Source organism: Pleurodeles waltl, chromosome 4_2, assembly GCF_031143425.1.
Source record: "Pleurodeles waltl isolate 20211129_DDA chromosome 4_2, aPleWal1.hap1.20221129, whole genome shotgun sequence".
Taxonomy (NCBI): Eukaryota; Metazoa; Chordata; class Amphibia; order Caudata; family Salamandridae; genus Pleurodeles; species Pleurodeles waltl.
Genome location: NC_090443.1, coordinates 85,012,152 through 85,024,898, shown reverse-complemented (window position 1 = coordinate 85,024,898; position 12,747 = coordinate 85,012,152). Strand labels below are relative to the sequence as shown.

At 46.5% G+C, this 12,747-nt stretch overlaps 1 protein-coding gene across 2 annotated transcripts in view; it reads left to right on the top strand.

Moving 5' to 3' along the window:
• Positions 1-12,747, top strand: part of STAC3 (SH3 and cysteine rich domain 3) — a 163,056-nt gene that overhangs the window by 78,911 nt on the left and 71,398 nt on the right. The window lies entirely within an intron of this gene.

The window sequence follows — 12,747 nt, the reverse complement described above, 5'->3', positions numbered from 1 at the left end:
TGTGGGTCGGATATTTAACTGGTCCAGTACTACTGGAATCGCACATTTCTTTAAGGCTATTGGTTCTGGTTTCGTTCACACCTTCTCCTCTATATTTGGATTAATACCTTCAGCCATACACTCAATATTTTCCAGTATTTTCGGGGGAATTTCCGATAACTTTGGCTATAATAGGTGACATTTTGCTGTTGCTGCTTTTTCTGTGCAATGGCTGTCCCTTTACAACAAGGAGGACTGAAAGTGTTTCCACAAGCGCAGCTGTGTCGTAAACGCGTGATGCAGTACTTTGTAGCACCACTCTTGGAGCGAGTGGAGAGTGACTGGTCTCTGTCATACAGACCAGTTTTGCACTGTGTGCAGCCTGTGTTTCGGTGCCTCTGGTGCCCTTTCGAATGTGCACTGAAAATGTATCTTTCTAGACAGCGCTTGCTTTCATTGGACGCTGATCTGTTGATGTTCTCACTGAGGGCTCATTACCAAACATGCACGTTGAGGGTGGGTTTGATACGGGAACCTGTTTATGAGTCGCCCTTTGTGGATCATGCTGCTGCCTTGGCGGGAGCTCAGGCTTTGTAACACAAATGCTCCTTGGTTTTCCTTGGCGAGGAACTTCCTACCTTACCACCTGCCGGTAGTGGAAGATTTCTTATCTTCAATTATCCTGGATTCAATTGGCCCCTTTAAAAATGACTCTGACTTTTGAAATTCGGGTTTATTGCCACCATAATTAACATTTTAAATTGTCCTTTTAATACATGCTCAAGTGTATTTTAACTTGTCATCATTGGCACTCCCATATATATGCTTTAAGATGCATTTTAGTTTTATAAATTAAAGTAGGCTTCGAACCACCTTTGAAATCGGCAAGGGGAGGGTGTTGTGTAGCTATTTTATTTATAATTTTATTCACGTTATTTTAGCATATGAGGCCTGCCGCTGTTACCTTTAACCTAGATATATTTTATTCGGCTTCATTTTATTATTTTGACATTAGCTACATTTGTAGTCTTGTTTTATTTTCTCTATCCAGCTGTTCTTCGCCTAGGTCAGCCCTGCGTTCTTAAACAAGACATTTCTCTCACTCTGTGCTTTTCTCAAGGCTGCAGTAAGATAGGTTGCCAGCAAAAGTGGTACACTTTGTCTCCTATGTTCACAGAAACATACACACTCTTACATTGGGATCCTTTCTTGGAACATCATCTGTTTTATTATAAAAACACTACTTTGACCCATGTACGCTAGAGGGAGATTTCAGCCAGATGACCACGACTGTATGCTGATTGCTTCGCTACAGCTGCTTATGTAGACTACAGGCCTCTTGCTCAGGTATGAGGGATAATGTCTTCCCAGGGAGAACCTGAAAGGCAGAATTAGAGCTTAACATGCTGTGCTCTAACATAGCTTAGGTAGGAACTATACCTACAAACCTTAGTGACAGTAGTTTTTAGCGTTATTCTTGTGTTTTACTCTCCTTGTCACAATTTTAACCTTATTGTGCTTCATAGTCCTAATTATTGCAATACATGCTTTATTATCTAAGATGCAGTTACTTCAATAAAACCTTATTGAACTATACTCGGACTCTGATTGTCCTTGCATATGTGAGACTAATGTAACTGAGAGAAACAGATGTGATCTGAGTGACCATGATTCCTGAGGAGTCATGTATGTCATGCGCCCGGTTGCCCCAATCACCCCTGCTCTTGGGTGGAGATGAGGTACTGCTAGTTAGCCGGAACAAACCCGGATTAGGCTGACAGGTGTCACATAGTGCAGGATCAGACTCAGTCCCCCTCAGTACAGGTGATTCTGCTGCCCAAATCCAGTAGTCTCATTAGGATAATGAGAACCTACCCGACACCATCATCGGTAATAAATCTCACTAACTCGTTATTCGGATGTTTATTGAGAATTTTTGCTGGGGTGGCGAACAGGCAGATTGGACAATAGTCCTTAAGTTCCTCAAGATCTACATTGGGCTTTTTGACAGTGGGATGATCACGGCTTCCTTCCAGCTCTCAGGAAACACTCCCAGTGACAGTATGTGATAGAAAACCTCCACTTCTAGATCAGGGACTAACTCCAGAGTTTTTGGAGGGCATGGATTGGTAGGAGAGCCTAATTTAATACTCATCTGGTCTCCTTGACCTGGTTAGCTGTAATCGGCAAGAAAGCCAGCATTGAAGGGACTGCAGAGGATGCGTGTTAAGCTAGGTGCATCTCCTCTTTAGATTAAATTCAGAGTTTATCTTAAGAATTTTATCCCTAAAAAACATAGCAAGGTTATCACAAAAGGCTTGGGATACATCAGCCAGTTGCTTGCTGGGGGGACTGGATAGGCTCTTTACTAATTTTAAAAATTATTTAGTAGAATTCGTAGCTAGCCTGATTTTCAGTGTATAAGAGGAGGCTTTAGCTTCACCAGTCGCTCCCTTATATGTGGCTAGTGAGAATCGATGCTTCTCTTTTTTGTTGCTGTGTAGAATTTTTCACCATTTCCTTTCCTGCCTGTGGCAGAGTTGCCTTAGTTCTCTGAGTTTGGTGGAGAACCATGGGGCTGACTCCTTCCTCTTATTGGGGCAATTAACCCTTGTTAGTGCTACCTTATCCAAAGCATTCTTCAGCCAGTTAGTAATCCCTTCTGCTGTATGTTCAAAATTGGCGTCTACATCTCCTGTGGAGGTACTAAAGGGAAGTTAAAATCTCCTAAAATAGTAACATTTGAGTGCATGATGAAAGGCTCCAAGATCCGTCCCCACATCGAGAGGAACTTGCCCGAGGGCCTGAAGGACAATGTATTAAGAGACCCGCCAAAGTGGCCTTTGGTTTAAGTCTAAAATGTGTTGCTTCATATACCTCGTTTGGCAGGTTAGGTATCTGCTCTAATGTGCAGTTGAGATGTTCTTTACTGATTATAGCTAGGCTGCAGCCTATGCGGCTAGAGCTGTCTGATCGAGAGATAATGTAGCCCTTCAGTACTGCCTCTAATAGATCCAGCCCAGAGTACTCTTTTCTCCAAGTTTCCATGATGAAAAGGCAGTCTAGGTCTAGATTTTCAATCATCAGGTCTGAGGCTTCATGTCTATGCTTAACCAGTGAGCAGGTATTAATAAGAGCACCCGTTATATTCAAAGTAGCATCCGACTTCAGAGAGGGCATATCAGCATGCCTTTAGTACTGAGTAAATAAGTGACAGTTGGAACTAGTGGGATATATTATACAGTCAGGAGAAATCAGAATATAATTTGTGAGCTTACATAGAGGGTGTAGTGCGACAAGCTGGCCTTTAGGGTATGTAATTTTAAAGGAAGCATGTGGCTCTGGCATAAAACAGAGAGCATCCCTGGCACCTGGTGCGATCCTGTCACAAATGGGCAGAAGGGCTTCCACTTAGGCGCAGTGCTGAGGTGCTTGATGAGTCGCTGCTGCAGTGACGCAACTGTGACACAGATTCTTCCAATGAAAAAGTAAATCAAAGGAAATGCAGGTTTTCCCTCTGTCATTTCAAGGTGCCCGTGGATTAGTCCGGGTCACATAGTGGTAGCAAATAAAAGGGTGTTGAGGCTGCGCGCGAAAGTTAATCACAGCCGGACGTAACCATTTGTTGTCCGAGTCTTTATTTATGCATGCGGTTTAAGTAGGGGGATATACATACCCCACAAGAAACATAACACTGGCAACGAGGGTTTGTACTCCGGACCCTGCCTGCATACTGCACTGCACCGTGTGTTTCGGCCAACCTCCTCGATGCTCCGTCTTATCCGATGGCCACACCCACCTGTAGCGAGTGTCTGCAAAGGTAAAGCTGGTTCTGATACGGCCTGCAGACACCCCTTGGAGCAGCTGTCTCATGTCTTGGGAGGCACCGGGCTCACTGATGTAGCCAATCAATAAGGCCTGCAGACTACTGCCAAAGCATCTGTTTTTGTGTTTCCTGGAGGCACGACGCACGCTGACGAGGTCAGTCACCCTGGGGGCCCATTTCAAACAACGGCTCCTACTCACACTGCACACGGTGTGACTTGTGCTCCCTCCAGTCCTCCAACCAATTGTATGTGGCACTCTGTATTCATACTTGAGCAGGGCAGAACAGTGCAGAGACACTTTACCTGCATCAGTGAAGGCTCCACTACTTTACGTGTTTGAAAGTGGTCACGGGTGCGTGTGCCCGCCACTGTGCAGGGACAGAAAAGAAAGGCCACACATTAAGGGATCGGGATACAGCATCTATCTACGACTACGTAGGGCGCAGCAACGCGCGTTTGAGGACAGAATGACATACAGCATTGCATGTCACCATGGCCAATATTCTGCCAAATTAAACATTTGTCATAGAAGGTGCGCCATCAGCCCAAGCCTCGAGATAGAAGGACTGGGTAGAGAAAGTGTTCCTCTTCTTCGAAGCTACAAAGGTAGAGAATGCACAAAAACAAGCAATTATCCTTCACCTGGGTGGAAAAGACATTCATTGGATTTCCAAAACCAAGGCCACCCCAAAAACATATCTGACCCTCATTGAAGCCCTCAATGAACATTTTGAACCGATGATAAATACAGACTATGAACTGTTCATTTTTCGTCAGTTGAGACAGCATGCCGAGGAATCCATTGACACTTTTTATATGCGGTTAAAAGAGTTGGCCAGCACATGCCGTTTTGACAATGAAAGGGAGGAAATCAGGGGAAATCATTCAGGGCTGTGCATCAGCGAAGCTATGTGGGAGGATGCTAGAGGAATCAGGTCGCTCGCTGGCCGACACCCTAACAAAGGAAGGATGAAAGAGTTGTCCAAAGCCCGGGCATCTCATATGGACGCGGCACTGCAAGGAACAGTGAAGGTAGAACGCTGTCATGCAGGGGACTAGCAAGTCAAGACCGAGGAGACCAATAACCGCTTCCAAAAGTTGTGGATACTGTGGTGGATCCATGCATCGCCCAACAGAGTGCCCAGCAAAAGGAAAGAGGTTTGCAGGATGTGGAAAGTTCAATCATTTCCTCAAAGTCTGCCGCTCAACAAGAGGATCCACCTCAAAACCATCCGTCAACACGGTTGGTGGAGACCAGCCCTACACCAGCGACATAGATGACGAGGGTGAGCACTCTGTACACTCGATTTTCATGATAGGCACGGTGGTTGCAAGTTGCCAAAATGTGTAATTATGGTGGGGAGCCACAACACTCAAGCAGTGGTAGACACAGGGGCCTCTATCAACATCATGTCCGAAGCTGTATACCAAGGAATGGAGCCGAGTCCTGTATTACAACCCACTACAGTCAACGTGTTCGCCTATGGTCAATCAACTCTGTTGAAGATCAGGGGCAAGTTCAAGTCCCAGATATCCCATGGGTCGAGGGCCATTGAGCAGCAAGTGTATGTGGCAGTCGCAGGTCACGGCATGCTGCTGGATGTGGAGCAGCTGAATCACTGGGCATAGTGACTTTTGCATTGGGAGTGCATGAGGAATTAATCACTGCCATGTTACAATAGTGCCCCGGCTTGTTCAATGGAATTGGATGCCTAAAAGGCCATGAGGTCAAGTTGCCATTGACAAAACTGTCTACTGGTGGCACTACGACATCGTCGCATTGCTTTTCATCTGAGACCGCAAGTAGAGCATTAACTCAACAAACTAGAGGCTGCTGGCATCATCAAAAAGGTGAGAGGGCCGACGCCCTGGACATCCCCAATTGTGGTCGCCAAAGAGCCAAGCAGCCAGGGGAGGTGCGCATCTGTGTGGACTTGAGACTGCCCAATGCGCCATAAAAAGGAAAGGCACCTCACACCTATGATAGATGACCTAAATGGAGAGCTGAGTGGGGCTCGTTGGTTCTCAAAGATAGACCTCAGATCAGGGTACCATCAGCTTGTACTTCATGAGCAATCGAGATACATCACCACTTTTTCAACCCATGTGGGGCTGCGACATACCGGAGGCTGAGTTTCTGTATATCCAGAGGCTGAGGTATTTCAAAATGTCATCCACAAAATACTTGCGGATCTTCCAGGTGTCATAAATGTCAGTGATGACATTCTTGTTCATGCCCCCACCATAGCAGAACATTGTGCTCGGCTGAGAAGAGTACTCCAGCGGATGCAATACTCCGGCCTGACTCTGCACTGAGACAAGTGTGAGTTTTTGAACTACAAGTTGAATTTTTTTGGGCATGTATTCTCTGCAGCTGGCATCGTTCGCGACCCCGCCAAAGTCAAGGACATCCAAGATGCTCCACCGCCCACCATAGTAATGGAAGTCCGCAGTTTCCTGGGGATGGTAAATTACTGTGGCCGTTTCATCAAAGACCTCACCCTGCTCACTCAGCCTCTGAGGGATCTCACCAAGGCTGACACTCCCAGGGCATGGGGCCCTGATCAGGACACTGCATTTCAGGAAACAAAGAAAGCACTATCTGCAGACTCCACTCTCTGATATTTTGACCCAAAAAAGGAGACTACCATTGCGGTTGATGCCGATCCGAAAGGACTTGGGGTAGTGTTACTTCAAAGAAGTCACAAAGATGTGTGGGCTCCGGTTGCCTATGCTAGCAGGTCTCTTGCATTGTATCTGACCTCATTTGGGATAAGGCACAGAATGATAACTCCCTGATGGCCTCAAACAAATAGAAAAGTCAAGAGGTTTATGTGAACTTTGAACAAAACCATTCGAATCGCAGCTGCCTATCAAAACTGTGTGGAAATGGCCATTTACTTGTTTTTAAGAAACTCACGCCACACACCACCACTAGGTGTGCGCCGGTACATCTTCTGATAGGAAGGGTTGTTAGAGACTCTATCCCGCACCACTCTAGTTGGGTTCCTGTAGGAAAGTACCATCTTGCCTGGCATGTTACACCCATTTTTCACTGTATATATGTTGTTTTAGTTGTATGTGTCACTGGGACCCTGCCAGCCAGGGCCCCAGTGCTCATAAGTGTGCCTGAATGTGTTACCTGTGTTATGACTAACTGTCTCACTGAGGCTCTGCTGATCAGAACCTCAGTGGTTATGCTCTCTCATTTCTTTCAAATTGTCACTAACAGGCTAGTGACCAATTTTACCAATTTACATTGGCATACTGGAACACCCTTATAATTCCCTAGTATATGGTACTGAGGTACCCAGGGTATTGGGGTTTCAGGAGATCCCTATGGGCTGCAGCATTTCTTTTGCCACCCATAGGGAGCTCTGACAATTCTTACACAGGCCTGCCACTGCAGCCTGAGTGAAATAACGTCCACGTTATTTCACAGCCATTTTACACTGCACTTAAGTAACTTATAAGTCACCTATATGTCTAACCTTTACCTGGTAAAGGTTGGGTGCTAAGTCACTTAGTGTGAGGGCACCCTGGCACTAGCCAAGGTGCCCCCACATTGTTCAGGGCCAATTCCCCGGACTTTGTGAGTGCGGGGACACCATTACACGCGTGCACTACATATAGGTCACTACCTATATGTAGCTTCACAATGGTAACTCCGAATATGGCCATGTAACATGTCTATGATCATGGAATTGCCCCCTCTATGCCATCCTGGCATAGTTGGCACAATCCCATGATCCCAGTGGTCTGTAGCACAGACCCTGGTTACTGCCAAACTGCCTTTCCCGGGGTTTTACTGCAACTGCTGCTGCTGCCAACGCCTCAGACAGGCTTCTGCCCTCCTGGGGTCCAGCCAGGCCTGGCCCAGGATGGCAGTACAAAGGACTTCCTCTGAGAGAGGGTGTTACACCATCTCCATTTGGAAAATGGTGTGAAGGCAGGGGAGGAGTAGCCTCCCCCAGCCTCTGGAAATGCTTTCATGGGCACACATGGTGCCCATTTCTGCATAAGCCAGTCTACACCGGTTCAGGGACCCCTCAGCCCTGCTCTGGCATGAAACTGGACAAAGGAAAGGGGAGTGACCCCTCCCCTGACCTGCACCTCCCCTGGGAGGTGCCCAGAGCTCCTCCAGTGTGCTCCAGACCTCTGCCATCTTGGAAACAGAGGTGCTGCTGGCACACTGGACTGCTCTGAGTGGCCAGTGCCAGCAGGTGACGTCAGAGACTCCTTCTGATAGGCTCCTTCAGGTGTTGCTAGCCTATCCTCTCTCCTAAGTAGCCAAACCCTCTTTTCTGGCTATTTAGGGTCTCTGTCTTTTGGGATTCCTCAGATAACGAATGCAAGAGCTCATCCGAGTTCCTCTGCATCTCTCTCTTCACCTTCTGCCAAGGAATCGACTGCTGACCGCGCTGGAAGCCTGCAAAACTGCAACAAAGTAGCAAAGACGACTACTGCAACTCTGTAACGCTGATCCAGCCGCCTTCTCGACTGCTTTCCTGGTGGTGCATGCTGTGGGGGTAGTCTGCCTCCTCTCTGCACTAGAAGCTCTGAAGAAATCTCCAGTGGGTCGACGGAATCGTCCCCCTGCAACCGCAGGCACCAAAGAACTGCATCACCGGTACCCTGGGTCTCCTCTCAGCATGACGAGCGAGGTCCCTTGAATCCAGCAACTCTGTCCAAGTGACTCCCACAGTCCAGTGACTCTTCAGTCCAAGTTTGGTGGAGGTAAGTCCTTGCCTCCCCACGTCAGACTGCATTGCTGGGAACCGCGACTTTTGCAGCTACTCCGGTCTCCGTGCACTTCCGGCGGAAATCCTTTGTGCACAGTCCAGCCTGGGTCCACGGCACTCTAACCTGCATTGCACGACCTCCTAAGTTGTCCTCCGGCGGCGTGGGACTCCTTTGTGCAACTTCGGGTGAGCACCGTTTCACTCCACTTCGTAGTGCCTGTTCCGGCACTTCTGCGGGTGCTGCCTGCTTCTGAGAGGGCTCCTTGTCTTGCTCGACGCCCCCTCTGTCCCCAGACGCAATTGACGACATCCTGGTCTCTCCTGGGCCACAGCAGCATCCAAAAACCCTAACCGCATGACTTGCAGCTAGCAAGGCTTGTTTGCGGTCTTTCTTCAGGAAAACACTTCTGCACGACTCTCCACGGCGTGAGAGATCCGTCCTCCAAAGGGGAAGTTCCTAGCCCTTGTCGTTCCTGCAGAATCTTCAGCTTCTACTGTCCAGTAGCAGCCTCTTTGCACCCACAGCTGGCATTTCCTGGGCATCTGCCCATCTCCGACTTGCTTGTGACTTTTGGACTTGGTCTCCTTGTTCCACAGGTACCCTCGTTTGGAAATCCATCATTGTTGCATTGCTGATTTGTGTCTTTCCTGCAGAATTCCCCTATCACGACTTCTATGTCCTTTGGGGAACTTTAGTGCACTTTGCACTCACTTTTCAGGGTCTTGGGGTGGGCTATTTTTCTAACCCTAACTGTTTTCTTACAGTCCCAGCGACCCTCTACAAGGTCACATAGGTTTGGGGTCCATTCGTGGTTCGCATTCCACTTTTGGAGTATATGGTTTGTGTTGCCCCTATCCCTATATGTCCCCATTGCATCCTATTGTAACTATACATTGTTTGCACTGTTTTCTAAGACTATTACTGCATATTTTGGTATTGTGTACATATATCTTGTGTATATTTGCTATCCTCATACTGAGGGTACTCACTGAGATACTTTTGGCATATTGTCATAAAAATAAAGTACCTTTATTTTTAGTATATCTGTGTATTGTGTTTTCTTATGATATTGTGCATATGACACTAGTGGTACTGTAGGAGCTTCAATCGTCTCCTAGTTCAGCCTAAGCTGCTCTGCTAAGCTACCATTATCTATCAGCCTAAGCTGCTCTGCTAAGCTACCATTATCTATCAGCCTAAGCTGGAAGACACCCCTATACACTAATAAGGGATAACTGGGCCTGGTGCAAGGTGTAAGTACCCCTTGGTACTCACTAGAAGCCAGTCCAGCCTCCTACAGTTCCCAAAACACTGGATGAAGAACAAACTTTTGAGCCCCGCAAATCAGCAAATGACAAAGTAAGCAGGCAACAAAGGGCTTGAGTCTCGGATGTCCAAGTGGGGGATTCTGTACTACTGAAGGATCGAAGCCCAGGGAGTAAATTTAGGCTACTTTTTATTCCTCTGCCGTGGACCGTGGTCAAGAGACAAGGTACGTTGATTGTCGCCAGCCTCACCCGAAACATATCAGCTTTTAAGAATCTGCACATTTTTGTTCCTTCACCTCTGGCACTGCCCACCGATGAAGCTTGTCAGAGTGAACCTGTGGCTGATGAAGACCGAATGCCGTGTGACCCTAGGCCAGCGGAAGAGCTGGCACCTACCGACCGGGTCCGTTGTTCAAGTGGCAATGCCACTGCCTAAATGCCTGCCTGTCCTTTTTCCCCTCCTGGAGACCGAACCTCTCGCACCCAGTACAACCTTCCACAAAACCCTATACTCTCTACTGGGCTGCGAGACTATGATGTCTAAAACTTTGAGCAGTGATTGCTCATTTTGACTTATAGCTCCTGTGTTTGCCCTCAGTTGGTTTACTTCTGACTCTGAGAACAGTTTTGTTTGTTTTTGCAATGTTTGGAGGAATGTAAAGTCGTGGCCTCAGTGACGTAACTGTGGCACGGACTCTTCCAATGAAAAAGTAAATTAAAGGAAATGCAGGTTTCCCCTCTGTCTTTTTTAAGGTGCCCATGGATTAGTCCGAGTGACGTAGTGGTAGCAAATAAAAGGGTGTTGAGGCTGCGTGCGAAAGGTAATCACAGCCAGACGTAGCATACGCAGCACACTATAGCACAATACCATTTGTTGTCCGAGTCTTTATTTATGCATGCGGTTTAAGTAGGGCGATATACATACCCCACATAACAGTGCTGTGCGCGACCTCACTGCAACCGTGTTTTTAAGGGCAGAACTCATCAGCATGAATGTCTGCACCTGCTTCCCAGTTTGAACAGATTGAGCGGTACCCTCCCAAAATGGCAGCTCTAGGCGGCAACACAGAGGTAAACAGCACCTCACCGGTGTTTTGCAGAAGAGCTGAAAAGAGGAGTTAAAAGTTAAAAATGTGCTTTAAAGTTAAAACATTTCAGATTCAACAGAATCATTATTTAAATATGCCCAGAAATAAACAGCTTCAATAAAACAAATGTCAGTGGTTTCAAAATGCAATGTGCAGTAAGATGCCCCCTTTACAGGGAGTGCAGAATTATTAGGCAAATGAGTATTTTGACCACATCATCCTCTTCATGCATGTTGTCTTACTCCAAGCTGTATAGGCTCGAAAGCCTACTACCAATTAAGCATATTAGGTGATGTGCATCTCTGTAATGAGAAGGGGTGTGGTCTAATGACATCAACACCCTATATCAGGTGTGCATAATTATTAGGCAACTTCCTTTCCTTTGGCAAAATGGGTCAAAAGAAGGACTTGACAGGCTCAGTAAAGTCAAAAATAGAGAGATATCTTGCAGAGGGATGCAGAACTCTTAAAATTGCAAAGCTTCTGAAGCGTGATCATCGAACAATCAAGCGTTTCATTCAAAATAGTCAACAGGGTCGCAAGAAGCGTGTGGAAAAACCAAGGCGCAAAATAACTGCCCATGAACTGAGAAAAGTCAAGCGTGCAGCTGCCACGATGCCACTTGCCACCAGTTTGGCCATATTTCAGAGCTGCAACATCACTGGAGTGCCCAAAAGCACAAGGTGTGCAATACTCAGAGACATGGCCAAGGTAAGAAAGGCTGAAAGACGACCACCACTGAACAAGACACACAAGCTGAAACGTCAAGACTGGGCCAAGAAATATCTCAAGACTGATTTTTCTAAGGTTTTATGGACTTATGAAATGAGAGTGAGTCTTGATGGGCCAGATGGATGGGCCCGTGGCTGGATTGGTAAAGGGCAGAGAGCTCCAGTCCGACTCAGACGCCAGCAAGGTGGAGGTGGAGTACTGGTTTGGGCTGGTATCATCAAAGATGAGCTTGTGGGGCCTTTTCGGGTTGAGGATGGAGTCAAGCTCAACTCCCAGTCCTGCTGCCAGTTCCTGGAAGACACCTTCTTCAAGCAGTGGTACAGGAAGAAGTCTGCATCCTTCAAGAAAAACATGATTTTCATGCAGGACAATGCTCCATCACACGCGTCCAAGTACTCCACAGCGTGGCTGGCAAGAAAGGGTATAAAAGAAGGAAATCTAATGACATGGCCTCCTTGTTCACCTGATCTGAACCCCATTGAGAACCTGTGGTCCATCATCAAATGTGAGATTTACAAGGAGGGAAAACAGTACACCTCTCTGAACAGTGTCTGGGAGGCTGTGGTTGCTGCTGCACGCAATGTTGATGGTGAACAGATCAAAACACTGACAGAATCCATGGATGGCAGGCTTTTGAGTGTCCTTGCAAAGAAAGGTGGCTATATTGGTCACTGATTTGTTTTTGTTTTGTTTTTGAATGTCAGAAATGTATATTTGTGAATGTTGAGATGTTATATTGGTTTCACTGGTAATAATAAATAATTGAAATGGGTATATATTTGTTTTTTGTTAAGTTGCCTAATAATTATGCACAGTAATAGTCACCTGCACACACAGATATCCCCCTAACATAGCTAAAACTAAAAACAAACTAAAAACTACTTCCAAAAATATTCAGCTTTGATATTTATGAGTTTTTTGGGTTCATTGAGAACATGGTTGTTGTTCAATAATAAAATTAATCCTCAAAAATACAACTTGCCTAATAATTCTGCACTCCCTGTAGTTCCGAAAAACAGAGCATCCGCCATCTTCGCCAGCATAGCCACTGACTGACTTTGGTAGAGATCTTACTGCAAGACATGAGTTAGCTACACTTGAAGCTGTGAT